The 14355-nt window shown below is 43.5% G+C and overlaps 1 protein-coding gene across 1 annotated transcript in view; it reads left to right on the top strand.

The window, feature by feature from the left end:
- The first annotated feature begins 641 nt into the window (after positions 1-641).
- Positions 642-14355, top strand: part of CBX5 (chromobox 5) — a 59154-nt gene continuing 45440 nt past the window's right edge. The window contains exon 1 of the mRNA XM_055003369.1: positions 642-739. The gene's annotated coding sequence lies outside the window, so the exon portion shown is untranslated. The remainder of the gene's footprint in view (positions 740-14355) is intronic.

Here is a 14355-nt window from a genome sequence, read left to right as displayed (position 1 = left end):
ACCGCCTCAATATCAGCGCCCGCCCCTCGCCCACTCGCATTGGCTAGTCGCCTCTCCCTCGCCGATTCTCATTGGACCAAGCCCCGGCTACACGTCTCTTATTGGAAGGGCGTTCACTCGGCTTCGCCTGCTGGTCTCTTTATCCCCGCCTTCACTCGCTTTCTATTTGTCAGTTTTTCTCCACGCCCTTCGCACCGGGGTGCTTTCCCGCCCTTCTCTTATCCTCTGACCAATCAGAAGGCAAGATCCTCTTCAGCTGCATAGTTTCTGTGTGATTGAGTGGGCATCCAGCTTTTAGTCACGATTGGCTGCTACGACCCCAGCCGGTCTGCGATTGGCTAACGTTTACCTCATTCATTTTTAGGCGAGACAGAAATGAACTCCAACGTTTCTTAACGTTAATGTTTTATATTTCACTCACTTATGAGCTAGTAAAGATGTGGGGTAGAGTAGAAAGGCGAGGCCAGCTCTGACTAGACAAAAACTTGCTTTCCGGCACTATAGCACACAGCGAGGCGTAACCTACAAGTGTGCGCATGCGTCAAAAAGTGTCGCACGTCGCAGGAAGGCGGTTGCGTGCGCCTCACAGCAGCGCCGTGAAGCTGGGAAAGGGCGGAGGGATTGGCGCATGCGCCCTGGGCGGCTGTTTTGGCGGGCGTTGCGCAGAAGCGGCGGCTGTGAGGGGGTACAACCCAGGGAGGGGGAGTTGGTTCCGTCTCGACCCCGTTACTTTCTCCAGGTGAGCGATCACGGAAAACGGTCTCGACGGGCAGCGCGTTACCGGGAGCTTTTTAATTCTTATGGGGAAGGGGGCGTGGTCTCGGGGGGGACTGATTCGTGAGGTACCGTTGGAAAAGGGGGCGGGGAATGTCACTTGGGCGGGGCCCTGAGAAGTGACTGACAGCGTATCGGGTCGAAGGTTGAGGCAGTCGGAGGTTCGGGGACATGCGTGGAGTGGCAGGCGTTTCCGCCAATGGAACAATGGGGATTAGGCGGGAGAGTGGGGCAACTGAGTTTGACTGACGCTCAGAGAGGCCAATGGCTGCGCTCTCAGCCTCCAGTGGCTTGGAGTATGTAGCATTCCTTTGAGGTGGAATTGAATGCAAGATATTGGGGGGGGGGGGCGGTCTGGTTTCCCGCCATGAGTCCCTGGAGGGAGTCGCCACTCTTGTTCTTTTTGCTCCTCGCACCTAACAAACAGGCTCCGCTTGTCGTTTCTTCCTATTCCTAGTTTCAAACCCGTGTCCACGTTAGTCCTTTGAATTTCGTGGGAGTAAAATGTCGTAGGGGGAGCTTTGGCGCCTGCACTGTTGCCTTGATCTGGGCTGGGGCAGTGGTGGTGGGAGGTGAGATACTGATTTCCATGCTGCAGGCTTTTCCTTCCACCTCCGAAGCCGAGTGCCAGTTTAACACGCTCCTGATTCTCCCCTTTATCTTTCTGCTCATCTCTCTCTTACAAATCCTCTTCCATAAACCTTTGTTTTTCAATCGGATAGTCCAGCAACTTGTATCCCTGTGCTTCAGTTGCAATCTCTGCAGTATCGGGAACTCGCCTTGCTATGAACTCTTAATGGTGTTTCCTATCCTACAGCTCATAGGGCTTTCGCACAAAGCTTGGTATTAGTGGGCTTTTAAAAAAAAAAAAAACATAGATCCAGAGGAGTTAGTTGTGTTAGTTGGTAGTTGCAAAATAGTAAAGAGTCCAGTAGCACCTTTAAGACTAACCAACTTCATTGTAGCATAGGCTTTGGAGAATCACAGTTCTCTGCGTCAGATGCATGGAGGGTATGAAGAAACTGTTTCTTATGCTACGATAAAGTTCGTTAGTCTTAAAGGTGCTATTGAACTCTTTAATATTAGAAACAGAATTCTTGTGTGGTAGAAGATACTGTTGCAATGTAGCTCTTTAGGTACATGTTGGCACAGCTTTGCAAACTGATATTAACCTGTATGGGTTCCTATGTTATTGTTTAGTCAGCTACTACGACTACTTTATGAAACAGTTGTACCAAAAAACAAATGAAAACATAAGAAACGGTACTTGCCCTACGCTAGTTGTTTTACAGTTGTATTTGCCTGTGCAACGGTTCCATGAGAGAGACAAACATTTTGTATAAAAGTCCTTATTCCATTGCTGTATTTTGGGGATAATACACTGAGTTTGTTTACTGTTGTAAGTGGGACACTAATCTGTCTAGAAGAGCACAGTTTTTACTATAAGAATGTGGTAAATTTTGCTGTGGTAGCATGGATTATGGATATTCTGAAGAAAACTGAAATGTTTGTATGTAATTGACTCTCAAATGTCATTGGAAAGCATCGTCAAACTTTTTTAAAGCGGTGCTTTGTTTCTTGTGTTTGTTTACTTACAGAAACATACAAATGCATTAAAACAGAATTTAACATGTATGTGTAAAATATTTAACAGTGCAGTAAAAACATATAGACATACAAACTCGGCACAAACAGAGAGAAGGGCCAATATGAGTTTTTATGGAACAAAACTAGAGTGATATGGTCCCTACTAGTCATTCCAGGCAACATTCAGACTGCAGCATTCTATACCAGCTGTAGCTTTTGGGTAGTATTTAGGGACAGCCCCATGTGGAGCACATTGTTGTAATCTAGTCTAGATGCTTACCAGGTCATGCACCACCAAACTGACAGGATCTTTCCTGCCCAGGAAGGGCTGCAACTGTCTCTCTGTCCAGAGCTAGTGAAAGACACCTCTAGCCAACCTCTGCAGGAGCACTCCCAAGCTATGATCCTTCTCCTTTTGGGGGAGTGCAACCACATCCAGAACAGGAGAGGGCCTCATTCCAGGATCAACCTCCCAACACCGGTTGCACCTTCATTTTGTTGGGGATTTTCAGCTTGTTCGTCCTCATCCATCCCAAAACTGCTTCCAGGCACCTGTTCATAGTTTCCACAGTCTTCTTGGTATTGCTGAAAGTGCAAGATAGAACTGAGTGTCCTCCACATATTGGCAATTCAGGCCAAATCACCAGATGACCTTTCTTAGCAGTATTACATAGATATTGAAAAGCGTTGGGGATGATAGATCCTCGTGAAACCCCAGAGGCCAAGGGGCAGAGCAACAGTCCCTCAGCATTACACTCTGATACCTGCTTTCAAGGTAAGATTGAAACCACTGCAGAACACTGCCTTGCAGTCTCAAACCTGAAAGGTGGTCCAAAAGGGTACTATATTTGATGGTCTTAGAAGCTACTGAGAGCTTCTTTGTTCAGCTATCCAGTTTGTGAATGTACTTAATAAACCTATATTTGATTGTCTGAAATAGGAGCAATGATACATAGTTATGTCAGATCATCATACGAGTAATTGGGATAAATATTTGGAATGCGAATTATCATGTTTGGGCATCACCCATGATATGATAAAAACTATGAGAAGCAGTGAACTGAGTAAGTTAATCAAAAGATGGTTGAGGAATCTTCATTATCACAGCATGTTGGTTAGAGCAAGCAGCGTATGTTCTTTTTCTGTTGGTATCCCTCCTCCAATAAAAATGCCGAACTGTTTAAGTTAGCTGTCTCAAAGTACAAAACGGGATTTTTGCTTGCCCGTTTGAACGCCTTGTGGTCAGCAGTGTTGTTGGGAAGGTTTTGTGGCGTTCCATACTCTTAACAGACCTGATTCTAAGTTTGATTTCAAAATCCTAATTTTTAAGTTAAATGCTCTCTCCACCAAGCCTTTGCTTCATAAAACATTGCCCCAATCTCCGCTCTCAAAGCTATTCCTGACACAAATCTTGGAAGTTCACAAGATATTGTGACTTTACTAGTTCTTAAGTCCAGGAAGACGCCTATAGTAACAAGTACCGAATGTTATGTGCTTTGAATAAAGTCATTACACTCAGAAGTCTAATTCCCCCCCCCCCACTCTTATATTCTTTATTTCATGAAAAGCAGCCGTTATTCAATCTGTTTAAAAGGAGATCTTGAGTCAGTTTTAAGACATTTGCTACATTGGTATATACATTTTATTTTAAACCAAGTAGTTTTAAAAGTTTAGTTACCACTAAATTTTTAAAAATTCATCTTGTTTTAGCAGCACACCTCCCCCCCCCCGTTATCAGAAAAGTACTGTGTAACCACCAAAGAATACCCTCAGCTATTGTGTACATTTAGAACACAAAATGCGCAGGGTTTTGGTGATGAGAAATTTAGAGGGAGTACTTTGCACAAGCAGGGAGCACTTTGCACAAAAGGGAGCACTTTGCACAAGCACTTTGGGAGCACTTTGCACAAGCAGCCAAGTATGAGAACAAACACCTTACAATGTATTGCTAACACTGGTCTGTTTAGAACCCTTCAGGTATTTGCCTTGGAACAATCTGGACCCTTATTCCTCCGACTGTGGATGCATGGAAAAAGCACCATACATTGGTAAGTAAGGGAGGGGGATATGCTACTTCAGATAATCAGCTACTGCACATTCTTCCTCTTCTGCCCCAAAACGTGTACTTACTGTGTTTTGGATCAACAATTCTTCCCCCTCAAAGTTGCTGGTAGTAAGTGTGCACAGTGCCCCAAAGCCTCCCCTCTCCCCCAGGATAGGCTAGCAGAACATGACTATATTGTCAGTATGATGTCATGTCTGTTTAACTGCTTACGCAGTAGGGAAAGCAGGGTGCCCAAATCCCAGCTATTCCAACCGTATGTACTGCTGGCCCTACAGAACAAGAGCCCTATGGAGCAGCCTAGAAAAGAACTGCAGACAGAGTTCCGGTGTAATTCCCTGCAAGTAAGTATTCCGTTGAATCAGATTCAGTGATTTGTCAGAAGAAGGTATTGATAGTTATAGATCTTCCCTGCCCCACCCCACTTCCACCCCAAGCATTCTGACTCCGTGAAAGTTTATTCCTGGTGTTATAGATGAAGAGGCTGCGGCAGGGTGGTAGAAATGGATGAAATCTTTCTGCTTACTGTTTTGTCAGCAGAGCCCAGTGTTGGAAGAGAAAGAAGGGAGCAATTTCACACCTTCCTGACCATGGCCCACCGGTCTTTCTGGCTGTTAGTCGGTGTGAACTCTGCAACCCTGGGAATGAGCTTTCTTGGGGTTGATAAGGACTGTGGTCGAGGGAGGGCACAGGGAAGATCTGCACACTTTGCACTGGATCCAGCCCAAAGTGTGAGAAAACCATGGGGGGAGGTGAGGAAGTATGGGAACTAGAAGAGCACATGCGCTGAAGCCCACTTATTGTTCATTGCTGCTGTGGAACGTTACTGTCCTTGCTTCTCTTTTAGCTGTTTGCAGACAGCCTTTCAACAGGGGTAGAGGCCAGGATTCATCCCATTCACGTTGCAGTGCCAACCACCTTCTGAGCCAGCAACGTGTCCGGCGTCTGAAGCGATTGATTTGCATCTGATGGTGGTGTTGGGGGATTGCCGACTGCCTTGGTCTCGTGTGGCTCCTGCACCAGTGGAAGCTGCTTGGCAGACCATTCAGTCAGCAGAGTTGTCCCTCTCACCGGCAGCTGTGATAAGGTCAGCTGCCCCTGCGATTCTGCATTCTGTTTGAGCAGCTTTTGAAAGTACAGGAGTCTTATACTTTTGAGTTGCCATCCAGTTACAGCTCTGTTCCTGATGTGTTGTGTTATGTGCTGTCAAGTCGCCTCCGACCTACAGCCACCCTATGAACGAAAGACCTCCAAAACGTCCTATCATTAACAGACTTGCTCTGATCTTGCAAACTGGAGGACTGTTCCTGATGCTGTTCTCTAAATGCTTGATAGTGATCAAATCCCACCCCATGGTCAACCCCATTCCAATTTACACCCGACCCCTGCCTTTACTAATCTCAGCTGCTTTCAGCATGGGACTCCCAGTCAGAGGAGACAGAGAGTTGCCTTGACTATCTGCACAGTTGTGCCTTGACAAGGCAGAGGCGGGCGTCATGGAAGAACGTTAAGCAAACCATTGGTGTCTGGAGCAACCAATCAGTACAGTCCTCTTGTTCTCTCTTAAACCACACAGGCTGCATGATGGGTAGGGGAGACACAGAGCAAGTGTTGCGGGGATGAATGGCAGCAGGTGGTGGTAATGAACCTCACAAAAGCAGCTGAGGGCAGGCTTCATGGGATGGTGTTAAGCAAAACATTGGTGTGCGGAGCAGCCAATTTATTCTCTTCGTTTATACCCCATCTTTCTCCCCAATGATGACCCCAAATGGCTTACATAATCCTCTTTTCCTTACAACAACCCTGTGAAGTAGGTTTGGCTGAGTGTGTGTGACTAGTCCAGTGAGCTTCTATATCATAGTGGGATTTGAACCTGGTCCTCCCACATCCTAGTCCGACACTCTGACCACTATACCAAGCTGAGTCTTGTAGTGTAGTATGAGCAGCCTGTCAGCTATGCGCTGCCTATCTGAAGTGTTTGGGTGTGAATGTGCAAAATTTCAGCTGTGGCTTGGACTTTGAGGGCTGTTTGATACCCAGCCCCGTTAGGGACTTGAACCACCGTCCACAGACATGCTGAGTCTTCTGCTCACAATCTTGGTTGGTAGTCTTTCTGGTCTGGTATATAGTTCTGGTTTTGGCACTAGAGCCAATGGAGGATTCCAAATGTCCCGGTTTTTATCTATACATATGTGTGGTCTGTCTGTCTTGGTGTTTGTACAGAAGATTGGTCTGCAGTGTGTGAGGTGTGGATTTCAGTCCTCTTTCTGTTTTTTTCCAAACCAGATGGTAAGTTTTGCTTTATTGCCAGTTGTTCCCTTGGTTGGCTTGAACCCCGTCACTCCAGTTCCCCCCCCCCTGAATGTTTTTCTCCGGAGAGCTATTGGGAAAATGACAGAATAACTGTGAATGGTTTGTGCGTTCTTGTTGCGTTCTAGTGTCTATTCTTCTTGCCTTGCTAGAGGTTGATCATCAGGACATTCTTCCCTTATTGGACCTGAACCTTTGTTTGAGAGAGGCCTGGCCTTTCTGAGAGGGTTTCCTCTGCTGAGTGAGCAGAGGAGGTAGGTTTGGGGCAAGCATGCTTCCTCCCCAGCGTATCCATTGGCCAAAAGGGAAGATGTTAGCAGGAGTGAATTCAGTTGCCCTCTGCCTAAGTCAGAGGGGGGTAGTTACCGGACTCTTACTGAGCTTGCTATGGTCCTCTCAATTTCCTAGCAATTTCCTGCATCCCTTCCCATGATGTGCTCTTTGTGTTCCTTGCATTGTTATGCATTTGGTTGGCTGCTTCCATAGATGGCTGGCATAGAGCCATTTTTCGCATTCTGCTCTGCCTCTGGTGAGTGTGGCCAGTATCACTGTAGATGTCTATGTAGCTGCTGTGCTGATTTTGCAGTTGGATCCTTTTGCTGTTTCCTCGCTGAGAAGATGAAGGATGCTGGCTAGCTTTGTGGGACTTGACTAGTATTGGTGATGTGGCAGTGTCCGGGGTTTGTGATTAAGCTATAAGCGATCTAATTCCTCAGTCAAATCCCATGCTTCAGTGAGTCTCCATCCGTGCAACACAACTGTTGTGAAAATTGACAAACATTTTGCTAAAATCTAGACTTTATCTAATCGCATGCAATGTTTATTCATGTGAACATCCTGATTTTTATAATGAAAATGTTTACGCACAGTAAAATAGAAGCCAATTAAGTTACAACCAGGCAAATTGGTAACTATCATTTACCCATTAATTTTTTCTTGCATTGTAACTTTTATCTAGTTGCCGCATATTGCCTTCCCCAGCGTGCTGCCTGAACACTTCCTGAACAGACAGATCTGCTTATTAACTGTCCAGAGCTAATTTGAAATATGTAACAAAATGTTTGTATTCCTGATTTGCTGCACTAATAAAAACCCTTTTCGTATCTTAAAAGAAGTATTTCAGTAATTTAAGCGACTGAGCTGAAAATGACTAGTGATATTACTATACCTGTCAAAAGAATGAGTAAATGTTTAAGAACTTAAGCGTTTTCTTGTTTTGTAGCTAGTTTACATTTTTTTTTTTAACTTAAGGGCTTAAATCTTACATAAGGCTTGAACACTTTTGTTTCTCAGCAAGATGAGAAATCAGCTATTGATTTCAGGATCAGAATGACCACTCTTGAATACTACTTTTGGTGCTTGGTAAGGGCAATGAGAGCATGCAAAATGTAGAAGTTGCATTCTTTGTTTTGAGATGGATGTATTTGTATCTGTTCTTTTGCGAAAGACAAGATACATTGTTTCAGGAGATTGCAGGATGGCTGAAAGCTACTGGGAAAACCTAGAAAACAGCTTTGTTACAAGACTATTCTTGATGGATTTTAAGGTAACTCTGTGGAGGAGGAAATAACTCAGTCGACTTGAAATTAATTTTTAATGTATTCACAGAATTATTTGTGAACATCCGTGGTATTTCATACATAATTATGTATCTGTAGTTGATACAGGCATATGCTTGTTAAATAGGCATATGCTTACTCATTTCTATAATGGGCCGAATGATCCATAATACCTCTAATAAAAAAAAAACATTTTGTATGATTGCTTCTGAAACATAGCGTAAACAAGCTATCATAAATTTTCCTTGAGATTTGTATATGGCTCTTAAAAAACAAAAGGACGTCACTTTCAAAGCACCTTTGAGAATCAGGTCTGTTAAGACTCAATTGATTTGAAAGACAACCCAGATAGTTCTTCTATGAGTATTTCTCATTAGACAGGCAGCGCAATCGTTGGGGGTGGGTGGGGAAGCACCCTGAATGCATCTGCGTTTCCTTGACTTATGCCTTCATAACCCCCCTCCCTCATGACAGTGCGGCAGCCCGGCGCAACTGGGGCATTAGTCCCTGTGCTGGGAGGTGGGCTGAGGGGCGGGGCATGAGTTAGTCTGCTCCCTAATCTGTTCTGGGCACCGGAACACACCCTGTAGCACCGGAAAGTTAAGCCACAAAAATGATGACGTAGCCCATAGATCCCTATTGTAGGGGAAAACTCGCCTCCACCCCATGTCCGGCCCAAGCCTCCTGGCGTAGCATAGGATGCCGACTACTGTGGCAGCCAGTCAGCTTGCGCCCCTGTGGTGGCCGAGCCTTCTTCCCGGTGACCCGTTCCCTGCTCACCCTAACCTCTGGCCGGTATGCTCAGGAACCCATGTAAGTAGGTACATGGCTGGAGGATCTGCCTGACAGCCCTCTACCATGGGGACTTGGAGCGTGAGGCTGGAGAGGATGCACACGATGGTGGGAAAAGAGTGTCTTGGGAGAACTAAACTTGGCGAAAAATGGGTGTAGCTTGCACTCACACGTGGGAGGAGACCTAAGTTCAGAATGTCTGACTAACTGCCCCTCCCAAGTTTCCTTACAGATTACCCGAGTCATGGCTCAGGGAAGGGTGAGGGTGCACTGATTGGTAAGAAGTAGCTGAGGAGCCAGCTGCTCTGGCATGCTTTCTTACACTGTCCTGCCCTCTCCCTTTACCAGTGCCCCCCAGTGGTGGCCTCTGTAGGGGCCCAACCCATGCCTGCAAAAGAGGCAGTTGCCCAGGGAGCTCTTTGGGGTGGGGGTGGGGCTCATAGTAGCCATTAACGTAGCTAGGCTGTGATGAGTGAATGCCATGTGAGTTGCTATTTCAGCCTTTGCTACCATAGAGGAGAGAGATCTGCAGCAGTCAGTAGTATGCAAAGGGAGGGAAGGCAGCATGGTATAGGTTGATCTCAGAAGGTAAGCAGGGTTGGTACTTGGATGGGCAACGACCATGGAAGTCTCTGTGGAGGAAGGCACTGGAGAACTGCCTCTGCTTCTCACTTGCCTTGAAAGCCCCTTGCAGGGGTTGCCATAAGTTGATGGTGACTTAATAGCATATACACACAGGCAGAGAAAGAATGGCAAGGGGAAGGAATGTGGAAGTGATAGGATTAGGGTGCAGCATGTCCTGTTGTTACAGCCTGAAGGAGTCCTTCGAATGCCAAGCTCTGAGTGTAATGATTGTTATACCTGTCTGACTCTAATTAAGGTTCATTCAGAGCTGAAAAGATATCATTAACATTAAGCAGAGAACAATGACCTGGGCTGTTCCCTCCAACAATAGTGAGTTAGCATTACCTTCTGGAAACAGGCATTAGCCCAGAGACTCTTGTACCTGAAAATAAGGATAGGAAAGTAGTCAGTGCTCATAGTGACAAAATCCAAGATACCCATGAAAGGACCATGTGAAATACTGAAGTCTCACCACTTTTGTTAGGGTTTAAAAACAAAGGGGTGAAATACACTCTTTCTGAGACCACACCGTGTCCTTTAAACTTAAAATACGTCCTGTTGGGGATAAACTAGAGATAGCAAGATTTTGGGGGGGAAATGGGGGACAGTTCAGAAGGGAAATGTTCTCGGCCTTTTGTTTTTTCCCTGAGGACTTCTCTCCGTCCCAGTTTTTCTGACAGGAAGTTCACCGCTTAAAAAAAACAACCCTATGAAATATTTTCTCTTTTGAAATGAGTTAAAAAGCTTTGTAAGAGCATCACTCGCTCAGAATGTGCAGTATGAAGATTTTTGTGTAAAACAGTGAACAGTATTTGATAATGATTCCAAGGTAGACCGTGGGCAACATATTTTCAAACGTATTTTAAATGTAATTTGATATCCAGATACACTGGTAGTCCTATTCCTGACTGTATGAGACTGTTTTTGTTCAGATAATACCTTGTTTTGTTTATAACTGTGTTTTCTAATTTTAACCATTATTTTCTCCTGTTTCTCATAATGCAAAAAGCAAGATACGTGTGCTAAGGCTGCATAAGATGCAGCAGTTTGCAGCTCTCTCAAGTATTGGATATATTTTCAGATTTCTTTCTGGAAAAAAATAACAGTGCAGTCTTGAGCAGAATTGCTCCTTTCTAAGCCCATTGACTTCAGCAGGTTTAGAAGGGCGTAACTCTGTTTAGGATTGCACTGTTAAGGCATTTTGACATTCTGAATATCTAAATAGTACATTTTATATGCTAAATTCAAAATGATGCATTTTATGTTGTTAAAGGAGTAAAATAAATTGAGGTGTGATAGTAAAATAAGGGTGAGGGTGAGATCCATGGCTTCAAAATACTCAGAAATTTGACATCTCTAGGATGAATATTGCCTTTGTGCTATCCCAAGGATTTTCAGGACCTGTTCTCTAACTGTTCTTTTTAATCCTTCTTTACAAGATCAACATTGTGAGAGAGAACTTTATATCTGAAGTAGTTTCCTCTTTATGTAAAGCTATGCCTGTTCTGAAGACTATAAAATACTTCATGGACTGAAGAACCTGGTTTTATTTCTGAAATTGTAGTGATAAGAATGATTTAATCTGTTACAGCCTAAGAATGTGAACCTCCACAGCATTTCCGTAACTGTATGCTAAGTCACCTTCACATTTTAGAAACGGCATGCTTTTAGTATAAGTATCTAAACTTTACAGATGTGTCATTTGATTTACGCCCTTTGGAGTTAAGAACATGTTTAAGAAACAGTCCAATCCTATGTACGTTAACTCTAGAAATAAATTTTGTTGGCATGTATGCTATCACTTGGCTGAGCAAAAGTTTGGAGTCTTTCTCTAAATTAAGTGGCTCTTCCGTTGGAAGATATCTACCATTGTGTTCAGTGTGGCTTGTTTCTGAGTAGGTGTGGATAGGTTTGCTATGAACAGTTGTGTAAAAGTAGGCTCCTTTGACAGCAGTGGTTCCAAGTGGACTGGGAATTGATTTAAACCTCTAAGGGGAACAAACCGTTTATAGCAGCGCTTACATATTCATCTCTCTTCTCCCCTTCCCATTCCTGGGCTTCGGAAGCCTTGTATCAAGATCCAGTTCATTGTGATATCTTGAATGCAGGCTGCTGGGCATGTTGGAGTTTGTCTTTCCTACCCACTCACCCACCCGCCCCGACCAGCGATTATAAATTGGGATTAAACCCATTTATAATCCTTTTGGTGTTGCAAACTCCAGTTTAGAATGTCACTATGAATTGGTTGAATTGATTCTAAGCTTCTGAAAGCCTTTCTGAGAACTTCTCCGTATCCCAGTTTTTCTGACTTCAGTTGTGTCCCCCATACTATGGGAGACAAAGGCCAGAGGAATGAGCCATGCGTGTTCATGTCTGTAAGGGGAGACCTCTATTTTAAGTGTTTTCCCGACTAATGAAAAGTAAAGTTGTGTTTTGCTTACATAATGACCACTGCATCATATATATGTTTAACTTAGACTGCAGATTTTTTTTTTTACTCCTTTAATGGTAAAAGTTGAAATTGTTCTTACTTATTACATTTGTGTCCTATTTCTGTGAGGAACTCAACATGATAAATGCTGCATTCTTAACCACAGGAGGATACGTTATGTGTAAAAAATACTTCAAGTTGTGCCAAAAGCTACTGAGGGAAAGATGCAACGGCTGCTTTAAAAACAAGGAGTAATTCGGATCTATCTCTGGCCTTGTTATGTTTTCACTCTACAAGAACACTGACCGTTTCAGTAAGGATACCGAAGCAGTGGCACATCCAATTAAAATACTTCATGTTTTCACACTGAATACAATCAAAACAATTAGTGCATTGTAACAGAGAGAATAAGTGTTAGCAACTCCCCAATCTTTTCCACTAGAATGTGCTTAAGGTCATATTGGCCTGTTAAGTCTACTGTAGAGCTAGTGTGGGGAAAAGGACTAAAACAGAACTGAGAATCCCGACTCAGATTCCAGTCAAGAAGTTCACTGGGTAACCATAAACCAGTCATTCTTTCAAAAAGTACCTCTCTGAGTTGTTGTGCACACACTCCATGTTTTCTCTACTCCATCTTAAAATTGTTACAGTCTTCAGCTTAGGCTTGGCAACCTTCTCTTCCCTCCCCCTTTTGTTGTTTTGCTTTGCTTAAAGCCAGCCTGAAGAAGAGATTAGGTGAATTTAAAAGTTTGTTCACTATTCTGTGCTGGTTTCGTTGGTCCTAATACTGTACTGTTACAGTTTCATATTAAGGCACAGTGCGTGAGTAATCATGTCTTACGCTATAGCTGTAAAAAACTTCTGAGGCTGAGGCTTTTTAAAAATAAGCTCTATCTTGTTTTTGAATTTATTAAATACTTTAAATTTAAATGTGTAATTTTTAAGGAATAATTTTTAAGTCTGAATTATGCTTTAGACGATCTGTGCCAACAAACTGTTGGAATTTGAAGCATACAAAGCAATAGGGAAGCTAGCTGCAGATAACTTACAAACAAAGAGTAAAGAAGACTTGTATTATTGACACTGAATCTTCAGCATTGTCATGACAGCATGCATTCCTGCCTCTAAATAAATGGCAACATCACAAAAAGGAAGCGAGGCATAAGAAAATGCATAGTTCCTGGAATACATGGAGTAAAAACTGATGGGAAAAGAATTTACCGACTCATTTCAAAAGGTACGTATTTGATCTCACAGTGTTTTAAGAAAACAGCAAGCAACCCATAATTCTCATATGTTGAGGTCTGCTTTCAGACATCCCTGATCCAGTTAAAGGCACAAGTATGTGGAGGCTGGTTTCTGGGTGCATGTCCTGTCAAACCACTTGTATGGGTTAGTGTTGCACCTGTGATCTTCTGATCCAGCCCCCGGGCTTGTGTATGTGTACTTCCCTTCAGATCATTGATGAGGGCACTGATTATTTGAGAGGAGTGGGAGCCAGAGGCTCGGGGACATTAAATATAGTGAATACATGATTTTTTAATTCAGTGCCAGTGCATTTTGTATACAATATGTATTAGATCATTCTTTTGTTGTACATTACATTTAGGCAAATTGCTGTTTGTTTTACTGTAGTCTCTTTTTTAATGTTCCAGATTTAAACAAAAATGCAGACGTTATCTACAGATGAATGCTAACCCTGCACTGAGGGCAAATATTCTGCAATGAAAAGCAACACGGAGATAGGCCTTCAGTTGTAGAAGCTTATTTGTTTGAGATGAAAATGTAGCATTGGGGTATTAATGTCCACTGGGTTTGTAAAATATGTTAAATGTGTGATCTCAACAATGCAGCTTATATTACTGAGAAAAAGAAACTGTGTTGGATCTCATGTACCATGGATGAGAGAAGCTCTCCTTCCCCCTCTCCACTAGAAAACCTTTGGCTACAGGTTGGTATATTTTGAACAAATAAATACCCCCCTCCCCCCAAAATTGGAATTGTATGACCATTATACGTTATTTATGTACGGTTTTTTTTCTTGTGCAGGTGATGCTTGTAAGCAAATCAGTCACGGAGGAACCAGAAAGCAGCAGTAACTAACCCAGCTTTAGTCAACTTGGAACACCTTTGGTCAGAATAGCTAGTGCCTTGATAAAAAAGGAGATAGCCCCGCATTCTCTTAAGGAGGCAGCGATTCGTTCTCTTCCTGAGAA

This window comes from Eublepharis macularius, chromosome 19 (genome assembly GCF_028583425.1).
Source record: "Eublepharis macularius isolate TG4126 chromosome 19, MPM_Emac_v1.0, whole genome shotgun sequence".
NCBI classification, from domain to species: domain Eukaryota; kingdom Metazoa; phylum Chordata; class Lepidosauria; order Squamata; family Eublepharidae; genus Eublepharis; species Eublepharis macularius.
Note: the sequence above shows the minus strand (reverse complement) of the source record. Positions and strands in the feature narration are given on the sequence as shown.